General features: G+C 36.6%; 1 non-coding gene across 1 annotated transcript; it reads right to left on the bottom strand.

Annotated features, from left to right (window-relative positions):
• Positions 1-16,209: 16,209 nt before the first annotated feature.
• On the bottom strand, positions 16,210-16,282 carry TRNAR-ACG (transfer RNA arginine (anticodon ACG)). The gene has a single exon. It is a non-coding gene; the product is annotated as a tRNA-Arg (tRNA).
• Between the last annotated feature and the right edge of the window lie 5,794 nt (positions 16,283-22,076).

Genomic DNA, 22,076 nt, shown 5'->3' with positions numbered 1-22,076 from the left:
TGATTTGAATTGTGAGGTTTGGCAATTAGTCTTAATTGTTTAGACACACACATGAACTATCTAAGGCAAAGGTGTATAAGTTCAAGAAGCCTTGATAAAAGATTATCAAAGCACTAAGTATTAGAAACATGAACTTAAGAAATTCAATAAGTATTGTTTTCTGAAAGTTAAGATGTTTATAAATACATGTCGAAGCTAGTGGGAGCATAAGTGTTATGTTTTATAATAATCATCATGATAGTGGGAGCATAAATGTTATGATTGTATGATTATTAAGGAAAGTATTGCAAATTGGCAATATTAATTATAGAAAACAAGAGTCATTCTTTGCGAAGTTGTAAGGATGGAATAGTTGTTTTGCTATAATTAAAGGAGAGAATATTATGCTTCATTTTAAATCTAAAGGCTTAGGTTGTAGAATGTTAATAAATTTAGTCAAAGGTACATAGTGTGTTCTTAAAATTTCGATTATGATTACGACATTCCTCTTCACAATTCGAATTTTGAGAACATAGCAAATAAAACATTATGCGTCGTGTCACATACGCTTCGAGTATAGGATCGATTGCAAATGCTTTAATGTTTGACCATTCTAAAATTTTCCAAATGTCTAGCGCATTTAGAGGGAAAAAGGACTAGAATAGGTTTTGACTAAAATAATTAAACAACTATCAAAAGACAATCCAAAGTTCGACAAGGATTGGTCGCTTGGGAGTAGTTGGAAGTATAGTATTGGAAAATATGGAAATGTTTCCATGTTGGATGGACCATATCGACATTATTATGATTAGATAAGATTCTATTAAGAATGAGTTGTCATATGGAAAATATGGAAGGGTGTTCATATTAGGAATTGAATATTGAAAAATCTATATCGAGATTAGAAACTTTTATGCAAAAGGATGTTCAAAGGAATGTACTTTGAGTGAGAGACATCATATCTAAGGAATTGTCTTGTAACAATCTCCGATAGAGGACTTTGTAATATCATTGGCAATAGTCTTTGTGACTTTGGTGCAGTGACATTACGAAAGGATCGTTGCATAGAATGTTAGAATCTAGCATATTCTATAAGTAGCAAGAATTTGATATTCTTTCACTTATGGAAAAGGATTTGGAGTTGTGAAATGAGAATGATTGGGAATGTGCTCAATTTGGTCTATTTCACAAAGTAAGAACCATAGGTAAACATTGTGTGCATGCTAGGAGCATGGGACAAGTGTTGTAATTCAAGTAAGAAGTTGATTAACCGAAATGACAAATAATGAGTAATCAATATGGTGATAAATAAAAGGCATTTTATTTATACTCAAAGGTTTGAGGCCATATGGGATTAGTATTATTCTTGTGTTTCACATTTGCATGTTTTGACTTCCAGAATAATTGAGTTTATTAAGAATAATCGAATTATTCAAACGGGCCACAGTCGTTCATATGTTGGAAGTAGATATGAATGAAGACTGTCGTGAATTGGTGTGTGGATTGTCTAAAGAGCATTAGACATAAGCAAATGTTTGTTGCAACGTTCATGAGTGTTTATGAATGTGATTTGAGCATTGGATTAAACCCACGCTTACTTGGATCACTCCATGAAATTGTATCACGAGTGATTAGTGAGACGATAACATCTTATATTCTTGAAACCGAGATGTGTGAGTTGTATCTTACAAATCGGTTGCACATTGATAATATGTAAACGCACTAGTAACTTGGTGTTAGAAAACATATTGTTGTGTGTGATTCGGTGAGTGAGTGCAAGAAAATATTGTATCAAAGTTTATCCATTCCTTTTATCCAAAGAAGGATAAAAGCGATATCTTTGGGCCCCTCGATGGTTTAGTGGTGACAAACGTAAATGCTCGGCCAGGCTAGGGCTAATTTGATTTGTTCAATTAGTTAGTCGTTATAAATCGGAATTCAAGAAATAGTACAAAGAGAATGATTTGAAATCATATCTCATATGATATCTAGAATGGAGGAATATATGATCCCTTATCTAAGGACACGCGTATCTGATGGGATCAAAATTGACATCGGCTTTGGAAAGCTACTGTGACATCCCCAAAATCTCGGCCAGAAAAGACCGTTTTTCATTTATGCTTTTAAAATATTTTCAGAGTAAATCCTTTTGATTTGAAAGAGTTGCGGAATTTGTTCCCAAAAACAAAACATGATAAAACAATGTTTACCAAAGCATTTCATAAAAGAAATGTATTTTTCATTATATAATCAAAACTCGGGGTGTCATGTTCCGATACAGACCAATAAGCATAAACGATAACATTACAAGTCATTCGAAAAATATATACATATACAGACTTGTAAACAAAATAACTGATGGTTCATCCATCTCATGCCCTCGCGTCACTTCCTGTAATACAAATAAAACTGAGTGGGTCAGGCTTGGGAGCTTGGTGAGCATATAGGGTTTTCAACCCACAATAAATAATCATATTTAATTTTCACCAACCAACAATAACCCAATTACCCATTCCCGTTATTCTCACTTTATGTCCCTAAAACAACTAACATAAGGGACCTAGTCTAAGAATATTTCATCGGGGCGACAACACATGCTTCGGGGGTTCCTCAGCAATATAAGTCAAATAAGGCAACCATGAGGGGGATGGAGTACAGCGAATGAACTCCCAAGTTCATTAACACCTACAGGTGGCGAACCTGCTAATGTTTCCACAAGACTGTCTAGAATAGCCCGTGGTCGTCATCTAAACTCCGCTAGATGACTAAATCAAACAACAACGAGGCCTCTCATCTATTTATTACACACCAACTATCTACCCATGTTCTACCCAACATATTAGTAGATAAAAATATATATTTTTATACATAGTTTAAAAATCTGTATAACATGCTTTAATCAACACATAATCCACATAACAGATGAGGCACACACACACATAGCACATATCTCATAGAGAATAAATCATATCTATGAGATAGAAGAGAGTGAATACACATTCACACATATAAACATCAATATACTATACACATAGCACGTATTTTATAGAAAACACTTAATATTTATGTGTTAGAAGAAGGTAACTACACACTCACACTTATAAACAACAATATACTTAATACACTCGAACCAAACTTGTATTATTATCGCGTTTATGAAAGGTAGTATACACTCACTTGATCAGAAGATGATCAGACACCACTACGACTTGCAAAAGTAGTAATCCTCAGCAGATCTGGAAGATCTCTTCAAAAATCGAACTTCTCACGGGCAGAGCTTCGGCTCGGGAACCGCACTTCTCGGGATCTCGGGGCTTGAGTATGATACCGGGGCTTCGGGATATTTCTGGCACGCAAAACGATGCAAAACGGGAGAGAGAAAAGAGAAAATGAACAAAAGACTCGGCTGCCTTCGGATCCTATTTATAGGAGGTTGGAGCCTCGGAGTACGCGGGGCGTACTGCAGTACGCGGCGCGTACTGCTTCCGAAATCGTCATTGCATGCGTCATCCGAGCCACTTGCTGCGAGTGTCGACACCTTCGGAGTACGCGGGGCGTACCTCAAATCAGACCGGTGACTCCTTCGGATAATGCTTCCGAATTTTCAATTAAATTTAATTACAAAATATTTAATAAACTTCGGAAATTCATATCTTCTTCATACGAACTCCGTTTTCGACGTTCTTTATATCCACGCGAAGGTGAGACCACGCTCTACAACTTTCGTTTAGACTCCGTCAGCTAATTTCGACTTTATTTTTATTATTTATTTTTAATAGGCCGCGACAGAAAAACTTCGTTATAAATTCATAACTTCTTCGTTTGACGTCCGTTCTCGCCTAACTTTTTATCGCTTTGATACCAACAACGAGACCTTCGATCCTCGTTTAGATTGCTTCAACTAAAAACCGCTCGATCTCAAATCGAGTATTTCAGGCTGCACACTGCTAAGCCGAAACTTCGATAAATCATAACTTTCTCATACGAAATCAGATTTGGGCGTTCTATATATATTCGGAAAGCTCGTTTCAACTACTACAACATTATTCAAAGATATTAAGTTTATTTTACACTTTAATTTTGACGCTTATTTTTATTCTTAATTAATCAAACCACATAATTAAGCAATTAAGCACAAAACACATAATACTCAAATAATAAAATCTTATTATTTCAAAACGGGTTACAAAGGTTAACCTAGACTATTACATTGCTAAAAATGGCAAGCCCGGAAACACAGGCGTTACAATTCTCTCCACCTTAGAATGATTCCGTCCCCGGAATCACACATCAACAAACAAATGCGGATAGTGGCTCAACATGTCACTCTCCGTCTCCCAGGTGAGATTCGACCCATTCGTGTGTTTCCATTGGACAAGCACTAACCCAACCATTTTGCGTCACAACTTCTTAGTCTTTCGGTCAAGAATTGCCTCTGGTTCTTCAATCAACCTTTTGTTCTCATCAATTCTCAATTCATAAATTGGAATTATATCGGGAACTTCTCCCGTGAACTTCCTCAAATGACACACATGAAAAGTGTTGTGAATTCCATTCAGTTCCTCGGGTAATTCGAGCTTGTAAGCTTGGTTCCCAATCCTCTGAAGAACTTTAAACGGTCCAATAAACCTTGGACTCAACTTTCCCCTTTTACCAAATCTTATAAGTCCCTTCCACGGCGAGACTTTAAGCAAAACCGAATCTCCAATCTCAAAAGTCATCGGTCTTCGCTTTTTGTCAGCATAGCTCTTTTGACGATCTTGAGCTGCTAACATTCTTTCCCTAATTATTTTCAACTTTTTAGCAGTTTGATGAACCATCTCTGGTCCCATAAAATGCTTTTCCCCAGCCTCAAGCCAACAAGACGGCGTACGACACTTCTGTCCGTACAAAGCTTGATAAGGTGCCATCTTTATGCTCGAGTGGAAACTATTATTATAGGAAAATTCTACCAAAGGTAAATGTTCATCCCAATTACCAAGGAATTCCAAGGTACATGCTCTCAGCATATCTTCAAGTTTTTGTATCGTTCTTTCACTCTGACCATCAGTCTGCGGATCGTAAGCTGTACTTAAACACAACTTGGTACGCAATTCCCCTTGTAGACTTTTCCAAAACCTTGAGGTGAAACGGCTATCACGATCCGATACAATCATTAACGGAACACCATGAAGCCTCACAATTTCCTTCACGTAAGAATTTGCAAGCTTCTCCATAGACCGTTTCTCCTTGGCTGCTATGAAATGCGCACTCTTAGTGAATCGATCAACGACCACCTAAATCATGTCGTGACCATTCTTTGTTCTGGGCAGTTTAGTGACAAAGTCCATAGCAATGTCTTCCCACTTACCCATAGGCACAGGCAATGGTTCTAAACTCCCGTAAGGTTTCTAATGTTGTGTCTTGACTCTCGCACAAGTCACACACTCAGCCACATACTTTGCAACATCAAGCTTCATCGTCGGCCACCAGTAGTAGGGTTTCAGGTCCCTATACATTTTAGTGCTACCAGGATGAATTGAGTACATGGTTTTGTGAGCTTCTTCCATCAGAAGATCCTTAATTCCTCCTGACTTAGGTACCCAAATAGGATCTTGGAATACCTTCAGTCCATGACCGTTTGTACCAAACACCAACGTTTTACCCAAACGTTCCTCCTTTCGGTCATTTTTCTCAGAAGCTTCCTCTTGAGCTTTCTTTATACTTTCCACAATGGTCGAGACAACTTCAATTCTCAACGCTCTTGGCCTTTTCCTTTCAAGATTGACTTTCCGACTGAGAGCATCAGCAACAACATTAGCTTTACCGGGGTGGTAAAGTATCTCACAGTCGTAGTCTTTAAGTAATTCTAGCCAGCGTCGTTGCCTCATATTCAATTCTTTCTGATTAAAGAGGTATTGGAGACTCTTATGATCAGTGAAAAGTTTGCACTTCGTGCCATAGAGGTAATGCCTCCATAATTTCAGAGCGAAAACTACCGCTACCAACTCCAAATCATGAGTCGGGTAATTCTTTTCATGCTCTTTCAGCTGTCGAGACGCATATGCTATCACCTTTTCTCTTTGGGTCAAAACACAACCCAATCCAACCCCAGACGCATCGCTATAAACAGCGAAGTCTTCAACTCCATCGGGTAGAGAAAGTATCGGTGCCTCGCATAGCTTCTTCTTTAGCTTCTCGAATGCTTCTTTATGCTTATCACTCCAAGCATAAGTAGCTCCTTTGTGGGTCAAAGCTGTCAATGGAGTAGCAATCGAAGAAAAACCTTGGATAAACCTGCGGTAGTATCCGGCTAATCCTAAAAAGCTTCAAATCTCCGTGGGACTTTTCGGTTGTTCCCACTTCATCACAGCTTCGATCTTTGCTGGATCAACCATTATCCCTTCTTGGTTGACCACGTGACCCAAGAATTGGACTTCACGAATCCAAAAATCACATTTGGAGAACTTCGCATACAGCTTCTCCTTCTTTAAAACTTCTAACACTTCTCGCAAGTGTCTGCCATGCTCCTCCTGGCTTTTCGAGTAAATCAGAATGTCGTCTATGAACACTATCACGGATTTATCAAGGAACGGGTTACAAACCCTATTCATCAAATCCATGAACGCTGCCGGAGCATTGGTTAGTCCAAACGATATAACTAAGAACTCGTAGTGTCCATATCTAGTTCTGAATGCAGTCTTCTTGATATCTTGCTCTCTTACTTTCAGCTAATGATATCCTGACCTTAGATCGATCTTCGAGAAATAGCTCGAACCTTGCAATTGATCAAATAGGTCATCAATCCTCGGCAACGGATATCTATTCTTTATTGTTTCCTTATTCAGTTCTCTGTAATCGATGCACATTCTCATACTTCCATCTTTCTTCTACACAAATAACATCGGAGCTCCCCAGGGCGATGAACTAGGTCTAATGAAACCTTTGTCCAATAACTCCTAAAGTTGCATCATCAGCTCCTTCATCTCCGTCGGTGCTAATCGATAAGGTGCTTTTGCTATTGGCGTGGTTCCTGGTAACAAGTCTATTCTGAACTCTACTTGTCTATCAGGTGGTAATCCAAGAAGATCTTCGGGAAGCACTTTCGGATAATCACACACCACTGGAATACTCTGCATCACCTTCTTTTCCTTCTTAGCATCGATCACGAATGCTAAATATGACGTACATCCCTTGGTCAAACACTTTCTGGCTTTCATTAGAGAAATGATTCCAGAATTCACTTTGCGTTTGTCCCCATACACCATAAACGAATCTTTCCCAGGCGGGTTTACTTTAACTATCTTCTTCTTGCACAAAATTTCGGCATCATTGGCGCTAAGCCAATCCATTCCCAACACGATATCGAAACCATTAAGTTCGATAGGCAATAATTCCTCGTGGAACTTATTCCCATTAAGGTCAATTAAGACGTCTTTCATACGATGGCTAACAGGTACAAATTTGCCACTAGCAACTTCGACTAATAAAGCATCATCTAGTCTATCAATAGGCAAAGCTAGCTTTCTACCAAACTCATGCGAAATAAAGGAGTAGTTGGCTCCAGAATCAAACAAAATTTGAGCAGGTAATTCATTTACGAGAAAGGTACCTGAAGCGACATCAGCTTCATCTTTCGCAGCCTCAAGTGTCATCTGGAAGCCTCTCGCTTTCGGCTTTGGTGGAATGTTGGGCCTAGCTGCCTCCTTCTTCTTCGGATAGTCTTTCAAAATATGCCCCTCTTCATTGCAACCAAAACACATCCTTTTGTTGTTCGGACATTCATTGGCAAAATGTCCAACCTTTCCACACTTGTAGCAGGTCACATCCTCGCTACATTTCCCAAAGTGCTTTTTCTTACACTTATCACACCACTTCGCTTCGCCTCCTTTTCCTCCAAACTTTTTCGAATCAGATTTCAAAATTTTGCCCTTCTTACCGGAACCAGATGTTCCCTCAAACTTTCTTTTCTCACCAACCTCAACCTTGTCGGTGGTTCTTCCCTTAATCATGTTCTCAACAGACTTGGCAGCCCAGATAGCTGCCTCTAGAGTAAGTGCCTGACGTATTGGCACCTCGTACTCCCATGGGAGTCCCTTCGCATACTGGTCCACCTTTGTCAGCTCATCTGGAACGATACGCAAGGAAAACTCCATCTTATCGGTGAAGTTATTGGTGTATTCATCAACTGACATGCTTCCTTTCGTCAATGTCAGGAACTTGTTCTCCAACTCCAACAAATTTTGAGCCGAGCAGAATCTGCGCTTGAACTGCACCAAGAACTCTGCCCATGACAATTGCAGTGGCTCATTAGGGCTCAACGTCTTCCCTAGAGTGTTCCACCAACGAACGGCTCCACCTCGGAATTGTCGCACTGCATAGATAGTCTGCAACTTACCTCTGCAGCCACATGTCATGAAGGCTAACTCCATTTCGGAGATCCAATCCATAACCCCAATCGGATCCTCCTTTCCATTGAAGGTCGATGGTTTGCAAGTTTGAAAGTCCTTGTACTTGCATCCCATTCCATCATTCCTTCCATCATGGTTATCTTGCCTAACTATCGGTGGGTTGGCTTGACCAATAGACCCACTGAAGTTTCCACCTTCCAAGTGCCCTTCATTTAATTCAGGCTCCTCCACACGAATTGACAGTTCTTCACGATTCTGTTGAAGCAACCGTCTAGTTTCATCCATCTGATGATCCAACATCGTCTGAATCATCATTTGCACACCAGCCATGGTTATTGGCTCGGGTGCTGCTGCTACGACAGGTACTTGCTCAATCACTGGTGGTTGATTCCTGTTTTCACCAGCATTTCCAACTCTACTTCTGGTTCTCACCATTTTGATCTACACACCGAATAAGGTGAAATTAGATCCTCAATCATGATAGATATTCAAATCTTCCTTATCACACCGAAACGTTTACATGCTAGTTCCAATATCGTAGACGTACGCTTAGAATCCTACACACATAAGGTTTCTAGATCCGGTCGGCAACAGACCATAGATCCGAACAAATAATATCATATATGGCAACATATAACATTTAGCACATAAAGCTTTTTAGGCAACTCCCCTAAAATAAACTAGTGCTCGTGTCTAAAACATAACAGACACACATCTCAAAACTTCACTTAGCATTCTAAGTTTAAGTCTAGAAATCCTACAAATTCCTAGTTCGCTTAAACTAATGCTCTGATACCAACTGTGACATCCCCAAAATCTCGGCCAGAAAAGACCGTTTTTCATTTATGCTTTTAAAATATTTTCAGAGTAAATCCTTTTGATTTGAAAGAGTTGCGGAATTTGTTCCCAAAAACAAAACATGATAAAACAATGTTTACCAAAGCATTTCATAAAAGAAATGTATTTTTCATTATATAATCAAAACTCGGGGTGTCATGTTCCGATACAGACCAATAAGCATAAACGATAACATTACAAGTCTTTCGACAAATATATACATATACAGACTTGTAAACAAAACAACTGATGGTTCATCCATCTCATGCCCTCGCGCCACTTTCTGTAATACAAATAAAACTGAGTGGGTCAGGCTTGGGAGCTTGGTGAGCATATAGGGTTTTCAACCCACAATAAATAATCATATTTAATTTTCACCAACCAACAATAACCCAATTACCCATTCCCGTTATTCTCACTTTATGTCCCTAAAACAACTAACATAAGGGACCTAGTCTAAGAATATTTCATCGGGGCGACAACACATGCTTCGGGGGTTCCTCAGCAATATAAGTCAAATAAAGCAACCATGAGGGGGATGGAGTACAGCGAATGAACACCTAATTTCATTAACACCTACAGGTGGCGAACCTGCTAATGTTTCCACAAGACTGTCTAGAATAGCCCGTGGTCGTCATCTAAACTCCGCTAGATGACTAAATCAAACAACAACGAGGCCTCTCATCTATTTATTACACACCAACTATCTACCCATGTTCTACCCAACATATTAGTAGATAAAAATATACATTTTTATACATAGTTTAAAAACTTGTATAGCATGCTGTAATGAACACATAATCCACATAACAGATGAGGCACACACACACATAGCACATATCTCATAGAGAATAAATCATATCTATGAGATAGAAGAGAGTGAATACACATTCACACATATAAACATCAATATACTATACACATAGCACGTATTTTATAGAAAATACTTAATATTTATGTGTTAGAAGAAGGTAACTACACACTCACACTTATAAAATCCAATATGCTTAATACACTCGAACCAAACTTGTATTATTATCACGTTTATGAAAGGTAGTATACACTCACTTGATAAGAAGATGATCAGACAGCACTACGACTTGCAAAAGTAGTAATCCTCAGCAGATCTGGAAGATCTCTTCAAAAATCGAACTTCTCGCTGGCAGAGCTTCGGCTCGGGAACCGTACTTCTCGGGATCTTCGGGATCTCGGGACTTGCCTCGGGGCTTGAGTATGATACCAGGGCTTCGGGATATTTCTGGCACGCAAAACGATGCAAAACGGGAGAGAGAAGAGAGAAAATGAACAAAAGACTCGGCTGCCTTCGGATCCTATTTATAGGAGGCTGGAGCCTCGAAGTACGCGGGGCGTACTGCAGTACGCGGCGCGTACTGCTTCCGAAATCGTCATTGCATGCGTCATCCGAGCCACTTGCTGCGAGTGTCGACACCTTCGGAGTATGCGGGGCGTACACGAGTACGCGGAGCGTACCTCGGATCAGACCGGTGACTCCTTCGGATAATGCTTCCGAATTTTCAATTAAATTTAATTACAAAATATGTAATAAACTTCGGAAATTCATATCTTCTTCATACGAACTCCGTTTTCGATGTTCTTTATATCTACGCGAAGGTGAGACCACGCTCTACAACTTTCGTTTAGACTCCGTCAGCTAATTTCGACTTTATTTTTATTATTTATTTTTAATAGGCCGCGACAGAAAAACTTCGTTATAAATTCATAACTTCTTCGTTTGACGTCCGTTCTCGCCTAACTTTTTATCACTTTGATACCAACAACGAGACCTTCGATCCTCGTTTAGATTGCTTCAACTAAAAACCGCTCGATCTCAAATCGAGTATTTCGGGCTGCACACTGCTAAGCCGAAACTTTGATAAATCATAACTTTCTCATACGAAGTCAGATTTGGGCGTTCTATATATATTCGGAAACCTCGTTTCAACTACTACAACATTATTCAAAGATATTAAGTTTATTTACACTTTAATTTTGACGCTTATTTTTATTCTTAATTAATCAAACCACATAATTAAGCAATTAAGCACAAAACACATAATACTCAAATAATAAAATCTTATTATTTCAAAACGGGTTACAAAGGTTAACCTAGACTATTACATTGCTAAAAATGGCAAGCCCGGAAACACAGGCGTTACAATTCTCTCCACCTTAGAATGATTCCGTCCCCGGAATCACACATCAACAAACAAATGCGGATAGCGACTCAACATGTCACTCTCCGTCTCCCAGGTGAGATTCGGCCCATTCGTGTGTTTCCATCGGACAAGCACTAACCCAACCATTTTGCGTCGCAACTTCTTAGTCTTTCGGTCAACAATTGCCTCTGGTTCTTCAGTCAAACTTTTGTTCTCATCAATTCTCAATTCAAAAATTGGAATTATATCGGGAACTTCTCCCATGAACTTCCTCAAATAACACACATGAAAAGTGTTGTGAATTCCATTCAGTTCCTCGGGTAATTCGAGCTTGTAAGCTTGTTTCCCAATCCTCTGAAGAACTTTAAACGGTCCAATAAACCTTGGACTCAACTTTCCCCTTTTACCAAATCTTATAAGTCCCTTCCACGGCGAGACTTTAAGCAAAACCGAATCTCCAATCTCAAAAGTCATCGGTCTTCGCTTTTTGTCAGCATAGCTCTTTTGACGATCTTGAGCTGCTAACATTCTTTCCCTAATTATTTTCAACTTTTCAGCAGTTTGATGAACCATCTCTGGTCCCATAAACTGCTTTTCCCCAGCCTCAAGCCAACAAGACGGCGTACGGCACTTCTGTTCGTACAAAGCTTTATAAGGTGCCATCTTTATGCTCGAGTGGAAACTATTATTATAGGAAAATTCTACCAAAGGTAAATGTTCATCCCAATTACCAAGGAATTCCAAGGTACATGCTCTCAGCATATCTTCAAGTGTTTGTATTGTTCTTTCACTCTGACCAAAGGATGGCACAAACCTGAAGCCCAATCATGCAAAGTCCACCAGACTGAGTATGCGGGGTGTACTTAGCATGTACGCATAACGTACTCGCTTAAGGGCTTATACACTAAGCGTACCCACTTGTACGCCCAACGTACTCACCTATTCAGCTAAAACTCGATTTTAGTCCTTAATCCTTTAAGACATAGCCCCAAAACCACAGATCTAACTTCCTTGAAGTGAATTATCACGTAAAGTAGCTAACTTTTGCGTTCATGCATGGATAAATGAAGCTCTTAAGCTTAAAAAGGACTTAATAAGTGACTTAGTGCATGCATGTGACCAAAAATCCCATAAAGCTTTCTCCTTTATGCTAAAGGAGACCATATCAAGCTCATATATAAAAGAACAATCCCATAAAATGTCTTAACTCTTCTAACAACCCAAAAAGGGACCAAAAGTATAACAAAACAAACTATGAGGAGATCTAATCATCTACAAGCCAAGGTATGAACTTGATACCACAAAGAGATTGCAACAAGTGGGATGATTTTGGATCTATGACCTTCTTTCCATGTCAAGCACCTTCAATCTTCAAAGCTTCCTTCGAAATAAGCAAGATACTCACTAAAATCATCTCAAGGGCTCAAGAACACCACCAAGAAAGCTTAAGGGATGATTTAGGTTTTTAGGAGGTTTGGGGGCTGGTAATGAGGCCATCCCTAGGGTCTTAAGGTGTTTATATAGTGCACAACAACCAAAATTAGGGTTTCAACAGATCTCATGTACACCCAACGTGTCTGGAGTCCCGTCCCAACTTCGCAATACTACGCTAAGCATACCAAGTGGTATGCCCGTGTACTCGCTTTACAGCTTGTACGCTAAGGGTACCATGTGGTACGCCTCGCATACAACTCAAGGACCAAAAATGCAACTTTAATAATAATAAGGGCAATAAAGAAACATACCATGATTCATGTGTTATATTTTTTTGCTTAAATTCAAGTTAAGTGTAGCTTAGTGGCCTTTAAATTACACGAACTTGATTACCTAGTGATTTAGTTACTATTATATTGTTAGAGCTAGGATCAACCACATGTTAGATAAGTAATAAAAGTAACAAAATTAGATGTGTATGTTGGAGAACATAATTATGACCATAATTGTGTTTGCTTAGATAAATCTTACATAGCCTATCTATAATTAATAACGAATTATGTGTTTTGCTTGTGTATGACCATTCATGGTAGTTCATGAATTGGTGAAAATATTAGTAAATTTGGACTTGAATTGCTAATTACATAATAATTGGTAACCAACTTTAATAATCAATAATTAGTAACTAACCATAGGAAAAGGTTGATTCAAACTAAACGAAAGTTTTTTTAGTATATTGATTAAAACCATTAGTTAAGTGTTTAAGTTTGTTTGAACTTGAAAACTCAGATAAAACTCCTTTTGACTTTTGCTTGTTTTTTTTAGATTAATCTATTAGTAGTTAGGTTAGTAAGTTAAATTCGTTCCCTGATTTCGATACCCGACTGTTTGTGCTATATTATTTGTGAATAGGTCCACTGCCTTAAGTCGTAATAGTTAGTTAGATAGTTGGTAAAACTAATATGTGTACTATTACGCACATCATCAACTTTATAAACATTTCATACATTTTTGTTGATACTATGCCCGTAAGTGCATGTCCTTATTTACACTTTTATAAGGGTTCTTGCATACTGTAGAAACTCCAATATCGATTACAGTCCTGAAGACCATCAGCGGGGTGAGCATTTGGCCGGACCGGGCTGACTTTTGGACTGAATCGATTTCGGAGAATATTGTGGACCGTAGACCGGACCGGACGAGGCTTACCGGGTACATGTCAAGGTTTTCTGTTTTTTGGAACAACTTTACATACATACAGTACAATTCGTTAAAATGCATTTTTGGGTTTGATACAACTCTTTAAAACAAATATGTCGTTGGTTTTGATACATTACAACTCGTTAAATTGAATACGTTTTTGGGTTTGATAGGGTGAACTCGTAAAAATAAATACATTTTTGTTTCTTGTACTCCATAAAACAAATATGTCGTTGAGTTTGATACGTTACAACTCGTTAAACTGAATACGTTTCTGGGTTTGATACGGTGAACTCGTGAAAATAAATATGTTTTCGTTTCTTGTACCATTGGACCGATCAAACTTTGATCGTTTATACCATTTTTTTGAACTTTGAATCAAATAAGTTAATGACTTTATAAGTTTTGATATCTCAAATTTGAAGGATTGTAATTCATTGAATATAACACCAAAAGGGACAAAATTATAGTCTAAACTCATGTACAAACTCTAAATTACATGTTGGAAAAAACCGCATGTCAATCCGACTTAAAACGATCGAGATATTCTTGTTTAAAGATATGCACAAAATACAAAAGTTTTAAATAATAGTTGAAACACTGAAATATTTCAACTTTGATATTAAAACTTTGAATGATTCTAATTTATTGAATATAACACCAAAAACGACAAAATTATAGTCTAAACTCATGCACAAACTCTAAATTACACGTTGGAAAAAACCGTATGTCAATCTAACTTAAAACGAATGAGATATGTTTGTTTAAAGATTTTTACAAAATAAAAAAGTTTACAATAATAATTGAAAAGCTGAAATATTTCAGCTTTGATATTCCAACTTTGAAGGATTGTAATTTATTGAATATAACACCAAAAACGACAAATTATAGTCTAAACTCAAGTACAAACTCTAAATTGTATGTTGAAAAAAACTGCATGTTAATCTGACTTAAAAATAATTATATATATATTTGTTTAAAGATTTTTGCAGAATACAAAAGTTTAAAATAATAGCTGAAAAACTAAAATATTTTAGTTTTGATATCCTAACTTTGAAGAAATGTAATTCATTAACACCAAAATCATAAAATTATAGTCTAGATTAATGTAAAAACTCTAAATTACATGTGAAAAAATTGTATGTCAATTCGACTTAAAACGAATAAGTTATGCTTTTTTAAAGATTTTTGACAGAATCAAGTCCAGTTTTTATCTGGAACCGGACGGACTGAACCTACAAAAAAACCGGACCGGTTTTAATCAATTCCTAGAACCAAGAACCGGCCCGTGGATCCAAAAAATGGTCCTGGTCCGATCTGATCCACAGGTCCAAATACTCACCCTAATCCACACTTACTCATTTACAACTTGAGACGGATTTTGATTACCATGGTTATTGATTTGGTGGAGTCCTTAAATTCCATATAATTGAAATATCACATTTGTCTTTCACCAATAGACGTATGAAATAGAATGATGGCGAATTGCTTCGCACATGAACGGGATCTTGCTTAAGTACGTATGAAACGTGTATTAGCGTGTGTGTGTCACTCTCGTGTTCCAGCATGCCACTTAGTAATTTCGTTTTCATTAAGTTTAAAATATTGTAACATTAATGAAGTTCAGTTTAGCTTTCATCTTTCACCAAGTCTTGAATCCTATCGGTGGTAATAAGTGAAACGACCCTTCGACACAATTTCTTCATCCTTAAAGTGAATATACTGTCGTCATATCAAAATGGTGGACTATGCAATACGAAAGAAGATGCCACATGTCCCAGCCGAACGTCATACCAAAATGAATGTATAAGAGAAATAAATAATGAAAATTAGATATAAGACATGTAGGAGATCTTAATGTTGTTGTTTTAGTGATCAAATCATTCATTGCTGGTTTCGCCAAAACTTTCACCATACAAGTTTTTTGTTCGAGTCTAATCAAACTTTTGGTAGAAAAAAGTTAGTCAAGCAAGTTGGACTGTTGGGTTTGGTTTCTGAAGTCCATGTAAATATGGGAAAATAAATTTTGAGTTGGTTATGAAAAAAAAAAATCAAACCTCGTAGATGGGTTTTCAAAAAAAAAATCTTTTTCTATATGCTTGATAAAAATGGTAAATTCAAAGGTATATATATTAAAAAGAAGAGTTGATTATTAAAATAGCAGGTCTTGATAAGAAAACAAAAAATATGAACGACTCTGCTGGGGATCGAACCCAGAATCTCTGGTTCCGTAGACCAGCGCCTTATCCATTGGGCCACAGAGTCGTTTTTGTTTATTGTTGAGCATCTACTGTAATTTAATAAATATACAGCCTGAATCATTAAGTATCGTATAAAGAAAGTTTGCGTGGATCAAAAACTGAATGATAGCCTTTTAATTTCATATAATAATATATTTATATTTATATTTATTTTTTATTTATAAAACACCACAACATTAAAATTGTGATTAGAGAAAACACATATAGTAATTTTATCCGTAAATTTTGGGTTAATCTAATAAAAAATCTTATATTTTATGTTTTTTTTTATTAAACCTTATTTGTATTTTTATTTTCAAGAAAAAGACCTTATGTTTTTTTTATTTTTTTCAAAAAAAGCCTAAGTTGTTGACAAAATAGGTGTTTTTAAAAAAACTTATTTACTCAATGGGTATAGTTTTAAAAGTATTAATAAGATTATTTTTGTCATTTAATAAAAAAATAATAATTGTGTCCTAAAACATTTGTTTAGTGAACAAGGGTTAATGGAAGAAGCAAGTGGAAAATTGAACTCTCTCTCTCTCTCTCTCTCTCTCTCTCTCTCTCTCTCTCTCTCTCTCTCTCTCTCTCTCTCTCTCTCTCTCTCTCTCTCTCTCTCTCTCTCTCTCTCTCTCTCTCTCTCTCTCTCTCTCTCTCTCTCTCTCTCTCTGACCACAACTCCAGCCGGTCACCACTCAACCTCCGGCTATACCAAACTACACATCCGTCAATCCTCCAAGCTACGATTCCATCTCAGTTTCGAAGTTTAACTCCATCCTTCGATTCTAATACTTTCATCTTTGTTTTTTTAAATGGAATATGTGTTGGTTATAGCAAGAAGATGATTATGATTTCGAATTTTGGTGTAGAATTTTTCTTAGATTAGATCACTTAAGGAAGATTTCTGAGAATGATTTTCCTTAACTTTGTCTTTTTTTTTCTGAAAAAACCTTTCAACCTTCTAACTATTTCCAAAGAAATCCTCAACTTTTTAGTTTTTCCCCAAAAAAAAAACCTTAAAAACCTTCACATTTTACAACTTTTTTCTGAAAAGAAAAATGACTACAAAGGTCGGGTCGAAAAAAATGAACAATCTTTTTCAAGAAAAAAAAAATAAATTGGAATTCAATCTAGTAAAAACATAAAATATAAGGTCTTTTATAAGATTAAACCATAAAATTTAGTTTAAAATACAAGTTGCCTAAGTTTTTACTTGTTGAAAATCACATGTGGCTTAATTTTTCTAATTAAAAATGAACTTGGATGCATAGATAGTCTATGAGTGATCAAAATAGGGTATATTGAAGAAGTATATTAAAAATCAAGGGTTTTCGTTGGCTGCATAGATAGGCTATGAGTGATTAAAATAGGGTATATTGAAGAAGTATATTAAAAATCAAGGGTTTTCGTGTCTCATTTTTCATAATTGAGTGAACGTTGGACTAAAAGAGAACTGTATACATAGATGAATGATTGTCTATAATGATTGCCCGTACGACCATATGAAGGTTTCTTAATCACTCACTGCATATATGTTTTTTGTCGTATTTTATATTTTGATCATATAATCTTGTTTAGATGCATGTTCTTGTAGGATTTTTAGTGGTTTTTCTTCACTTAGTGCTAACCATGACTTCTTTTTCGAAAAGATAATTTTATGGAAGAAGTAGCACTAATAATGAAGAACATGAGTATGGTGCTTCTTTCCTTTGTTATATATGTAATTAACCCTACTACAACGTCCTTCATTTTCCTACTAGGAACAAGAGGTGTCAATGGATGACATAGCACAAAACAAATACACACCACAATATGAAGTTGAGACGAAATTGAAATTGAAATTCATGTTCGTGTTCAAAATTTAACACGAAATTGATATGATTTAGCAAGTGTTTGTCATGTTTTGTCAACCATGGAGTCATAACCACATTCAAACTTCCTAATTTACCAACCCCATATCACATAATCTATTATTTACACTAATTTAGATCAAATATAGTGTCATTTAGATCCTTTGATAGCCATAATTACATCATCTCATTAGCAAAACTTCATAATTACCATTACCATATTTTGGGTTTTAAATAATATCTAATACATCATGGAATTGATTTAGATCATGGACTAATACAAAATTTTTGGGAAGTATAATTGATGGGTTTTATTGCAACTATACACATTAGATATGTCAGTGGAAACAAAATAAAAACCCTATGTGTACATACACCCTAAGCGATATAGGTTTCTTCTATTCTAGCAGCCTACTTATGAAACTGTAAATTACTAACATCTTGTTCTTGATTTTATTGGTTCCTTGCTTGAGATCTAATAACAATCACTTTGCTTTGATGATGAGGACCCAAACCAGCAATCCTTATTTTGCTTCATACCCGAGACACCAAATAGCAAAAAGGATAAAACCTTAAAAGGGAGGGGCTTTTACGAAAATTCTATAACTCTAGAGAAGGGTTATAATTTTCGTCCAGAGAGAGAGGATGAAGCAAGGGATGATTTATGAGATGAGTCTAGGAGCCCATTGGGTTTGATCCCAAACATCCTATTTATAGGTTGTTGTGCTTAATCCTTAAGCAACTAAAAAACTAAAGATGATCCTTATCCTTATTCAAATCGGTCCATATCCTTAATCTTAAGGATAATTTCGATCCCTACCACTTTATGGATGGTTATGAAATATTCCAATTAATTACCAATGAATTAATTAATATTCAACTCATTTAATTAATTAAATTTATTTAAATAATTCTAAAATAATTTCCAATTAATTTATTAAATCATAATAAATTAACAAACTTATTTTCTCCTAATTCCTTGTTGTTCAAATGGGTTATGAGGGCAACTCAAAAAGATCATGTTATTGTTATAGTTCATATTTCTCTTTTGGTTTGTCCCAAAATAATAGTCCACTTCTAAAAATAAATAACATTTTTACCAAAATACCCCCTCATTTAATGGAACATTAATGCAAAGTAAGGACAAAATTGTTATTTTATTATATAAAGTTAGTGGTAATTAATGTTTCCTTAATCTGTGTGTTTTTTTGTCTCTGGACAATAATTTTGGGACGGAAGGAGTATATTAGAAAATCGAACAATGAACATGAGTACATGACCTAGATAAACGAATTCATTTAACCAAATTACCGAATAAGAAATCTACAAACCAATATTGTTGTAGATAGAGTTATTCTATATTTTATATTTTTATTGTTATTTTAATCATTTTCTTTATAAAATTGATATCTAAATATAACCCATAAATAATGTTTTTGAAAAAAAAAATCCTATTGTAAATGTTTATTAAGCCTTTCCCATTTGTTATGTGTAAAAATAAATTATTGATTAAAAATAGTTGGGTTGCACCCATTTACACCTTCAGTTGTGATGATAAACGATGGTAGGTGATTATCACGAAGTTGAGTTATCGGTTAGTTATGTTAGAAGTCATATTGATCTTGTTTGTCATCCTAGTGGTATTAGTTCTACCAGGTAGAGCCAAATGATGCCAAAAAGTGAGCACTTTTATTTGGAGAGATTTACTTGACCGTCTTTTAACTAGAGTCAAATTTTATAGTAGATGGGTTGATTCAGAATCTTTGTTTTGTCTGATTTCCCTTAATAGCAACGAGGTTATAGATCATTTGCTTGTTCAATTTGTGATTATGTTTGCAATTTGCATCAAGATTATTCATTGGGGGGACATTCTTATCTTCATGACAATTATTTTCAGTGATTGGTGTTCCTTGGAGGACTCTTTTGAGGTGAATATGATCCATAATTCTTGTTTATAAATGTACTTGTATAACACCCAAAAATTCAAGCCAAATTTAAACTTTTCAAAAACACTTTAAATCAATAATCATTACAACTTTGTTTCCAAAATAGTTTATATCAAAGTTTTCCCAGCAATCATAACAAAAGATGAGGAGCTGTACGATCACGCCTTAGCCTTGCCGCGATCCCCCGATGTACCTGAAACCATAAACCGAAACTGTAAGCCCGAAATCTTAGTGAGTTCCCCCAAAATACCCATACTCACAGCTATACACATAGAATCACAAACAGCATACTATGGGTCCAGTCAACCATCGGGTTGGAATACCCCAGGCCCACAACCAACAGGTTGGAATGCCAACATACTATGGGCCCAATCATCATCGGGATGGAATACCCCAGGCCCATAACCAACAGGTTGGAATGCCCACATACTATGAGTCCAATCATCCTCGGGATGGAATACTCATGACCCACAACCAACAGGTTGGAATGCCCATGTCTATTGGCCTCCGCACAAAGCAGATAAGCCTCAACCGCCAAACAAATATGTGCATATATATATATATATATATATATATATATATATATATATATATATATATATACATAACAGATAATCACATAACAGTCTATAGACAACAACTAATCTACCGGATCATACCACATAGCACATAATACCATCCTATCTATCAGGATACCGATCTAACAGGTCAACACATACCACGTAGTATTATCCTACCCTCTAGGATAATGATGTAACATATCATACGAGCATAACATAACCAGGAAATAATCTAAAGGGTCAGCCTTGGTGCCTTAGACCCTTGAGTATAGTGAGGATAATTCACCTTGTGACTACCGACTAGAAATAGAAAGCTCAACTCTCGAATCACGGTCGCAGACTCCACCACCTATTATCATAATAGAACCGTACTCGTAAGTTCTCAACCTTTCATGGTCCCCCATAAGTCAACTAATCAACCCCTGGTCAAAGTCAAAGTCAACAGTCAAGGTCAACAGTCCATGTTGACCCTAACTTGTCGAGTACCCTCAGCTACTCGCCGAGTTCCTCGAGATACTCGTCCACTCACTGAGTCACCGGAGTGACTCGTCGAGCTGCCAAGGTTCGCGATCGAAGCCCTAAGGCCACTCGTCGAGTTTTCCCACTTGTAACTTGACAGGTTCACACACATTCATCAATTTAAGGAAACCTTAACCGACTCGCTGTGTTGTTCATCCAACTCGTCGAGTCTACGGCAATCTTCGTTGGACTCGCCGAGTTGTTCATCCTGGTTGATTAGTGTCTAAGTCCATAACTATTTTGGTATGTACTTGACCCGATTATGAGCATGGTCCTTTTAGGTTGCCTTCACCATAGAAACTTGTAGGATGAATTAAGGAGAGAAAGGTTTAATTAAGATTTATTAATATATTATAAGAATAATATATTAAAGGAGAAATCATATTGTTTAATTAATATTAGTCAAGAATTAATACAGAATTAATTTTGTGGCTAAAAGAGATTAATTAAGCTTAGGGGACAGGAATTGTAATTATAGGATAATTGCAATTGGGCTATGGATCACCTTGGAATAATAGGTTGGACGAATTCTATGGGGAAGCCCATTAGAAATCGTCCAAGGCATGTTCCAGAAGGGGTCCAAGGGTTACTTAGGGCTTAAGCAGTCAAATTAGGGTTTCCTTGTTAGATAACCCTAATTGCATACCTATTTAAATAGCCCCTAAGCCCCAAAAACGTGGTGACTAAATCCTTAGGGTTTCCTGGACGTTTTGGAGCTTCCTTTCTCTTCTCTTCTTCATCTTGTTGCTTAGTGGTGTTTGTGACTTCATTAGAGGTTCAACACTTGAGGCACTAAGCTTTCTGAAGCCAAGGATTAGATTGTTATTGCTATATAACAATCAAAGGTAATTACAAAACCCTTATTTCAGTTCTTATATGATTGATCTAGGCTTTATAGCTTTTGATATTCATTGCATGTTCATTAGACAAACTAGATCCAAAAG

Source organism: Lactuca sativa, chromosome 3 (assembly GCF_002870075.4).
Source record: "Lactuca sativa cultivar Salinas chromosome 3, Lsat_Salinas_v11, whole genome shotgun sequence".
In the NCBI taxonomy this organism is placed as follows: Eukaryota; Viridiplantae; Streptophyta; class Magnoliopsida; order Asterales; family Asteraceae; genus Lactuca; species Lactuca sativa.
This window is presented reverse-complemented; position numbering and strand designations above follow the sequence as displayed.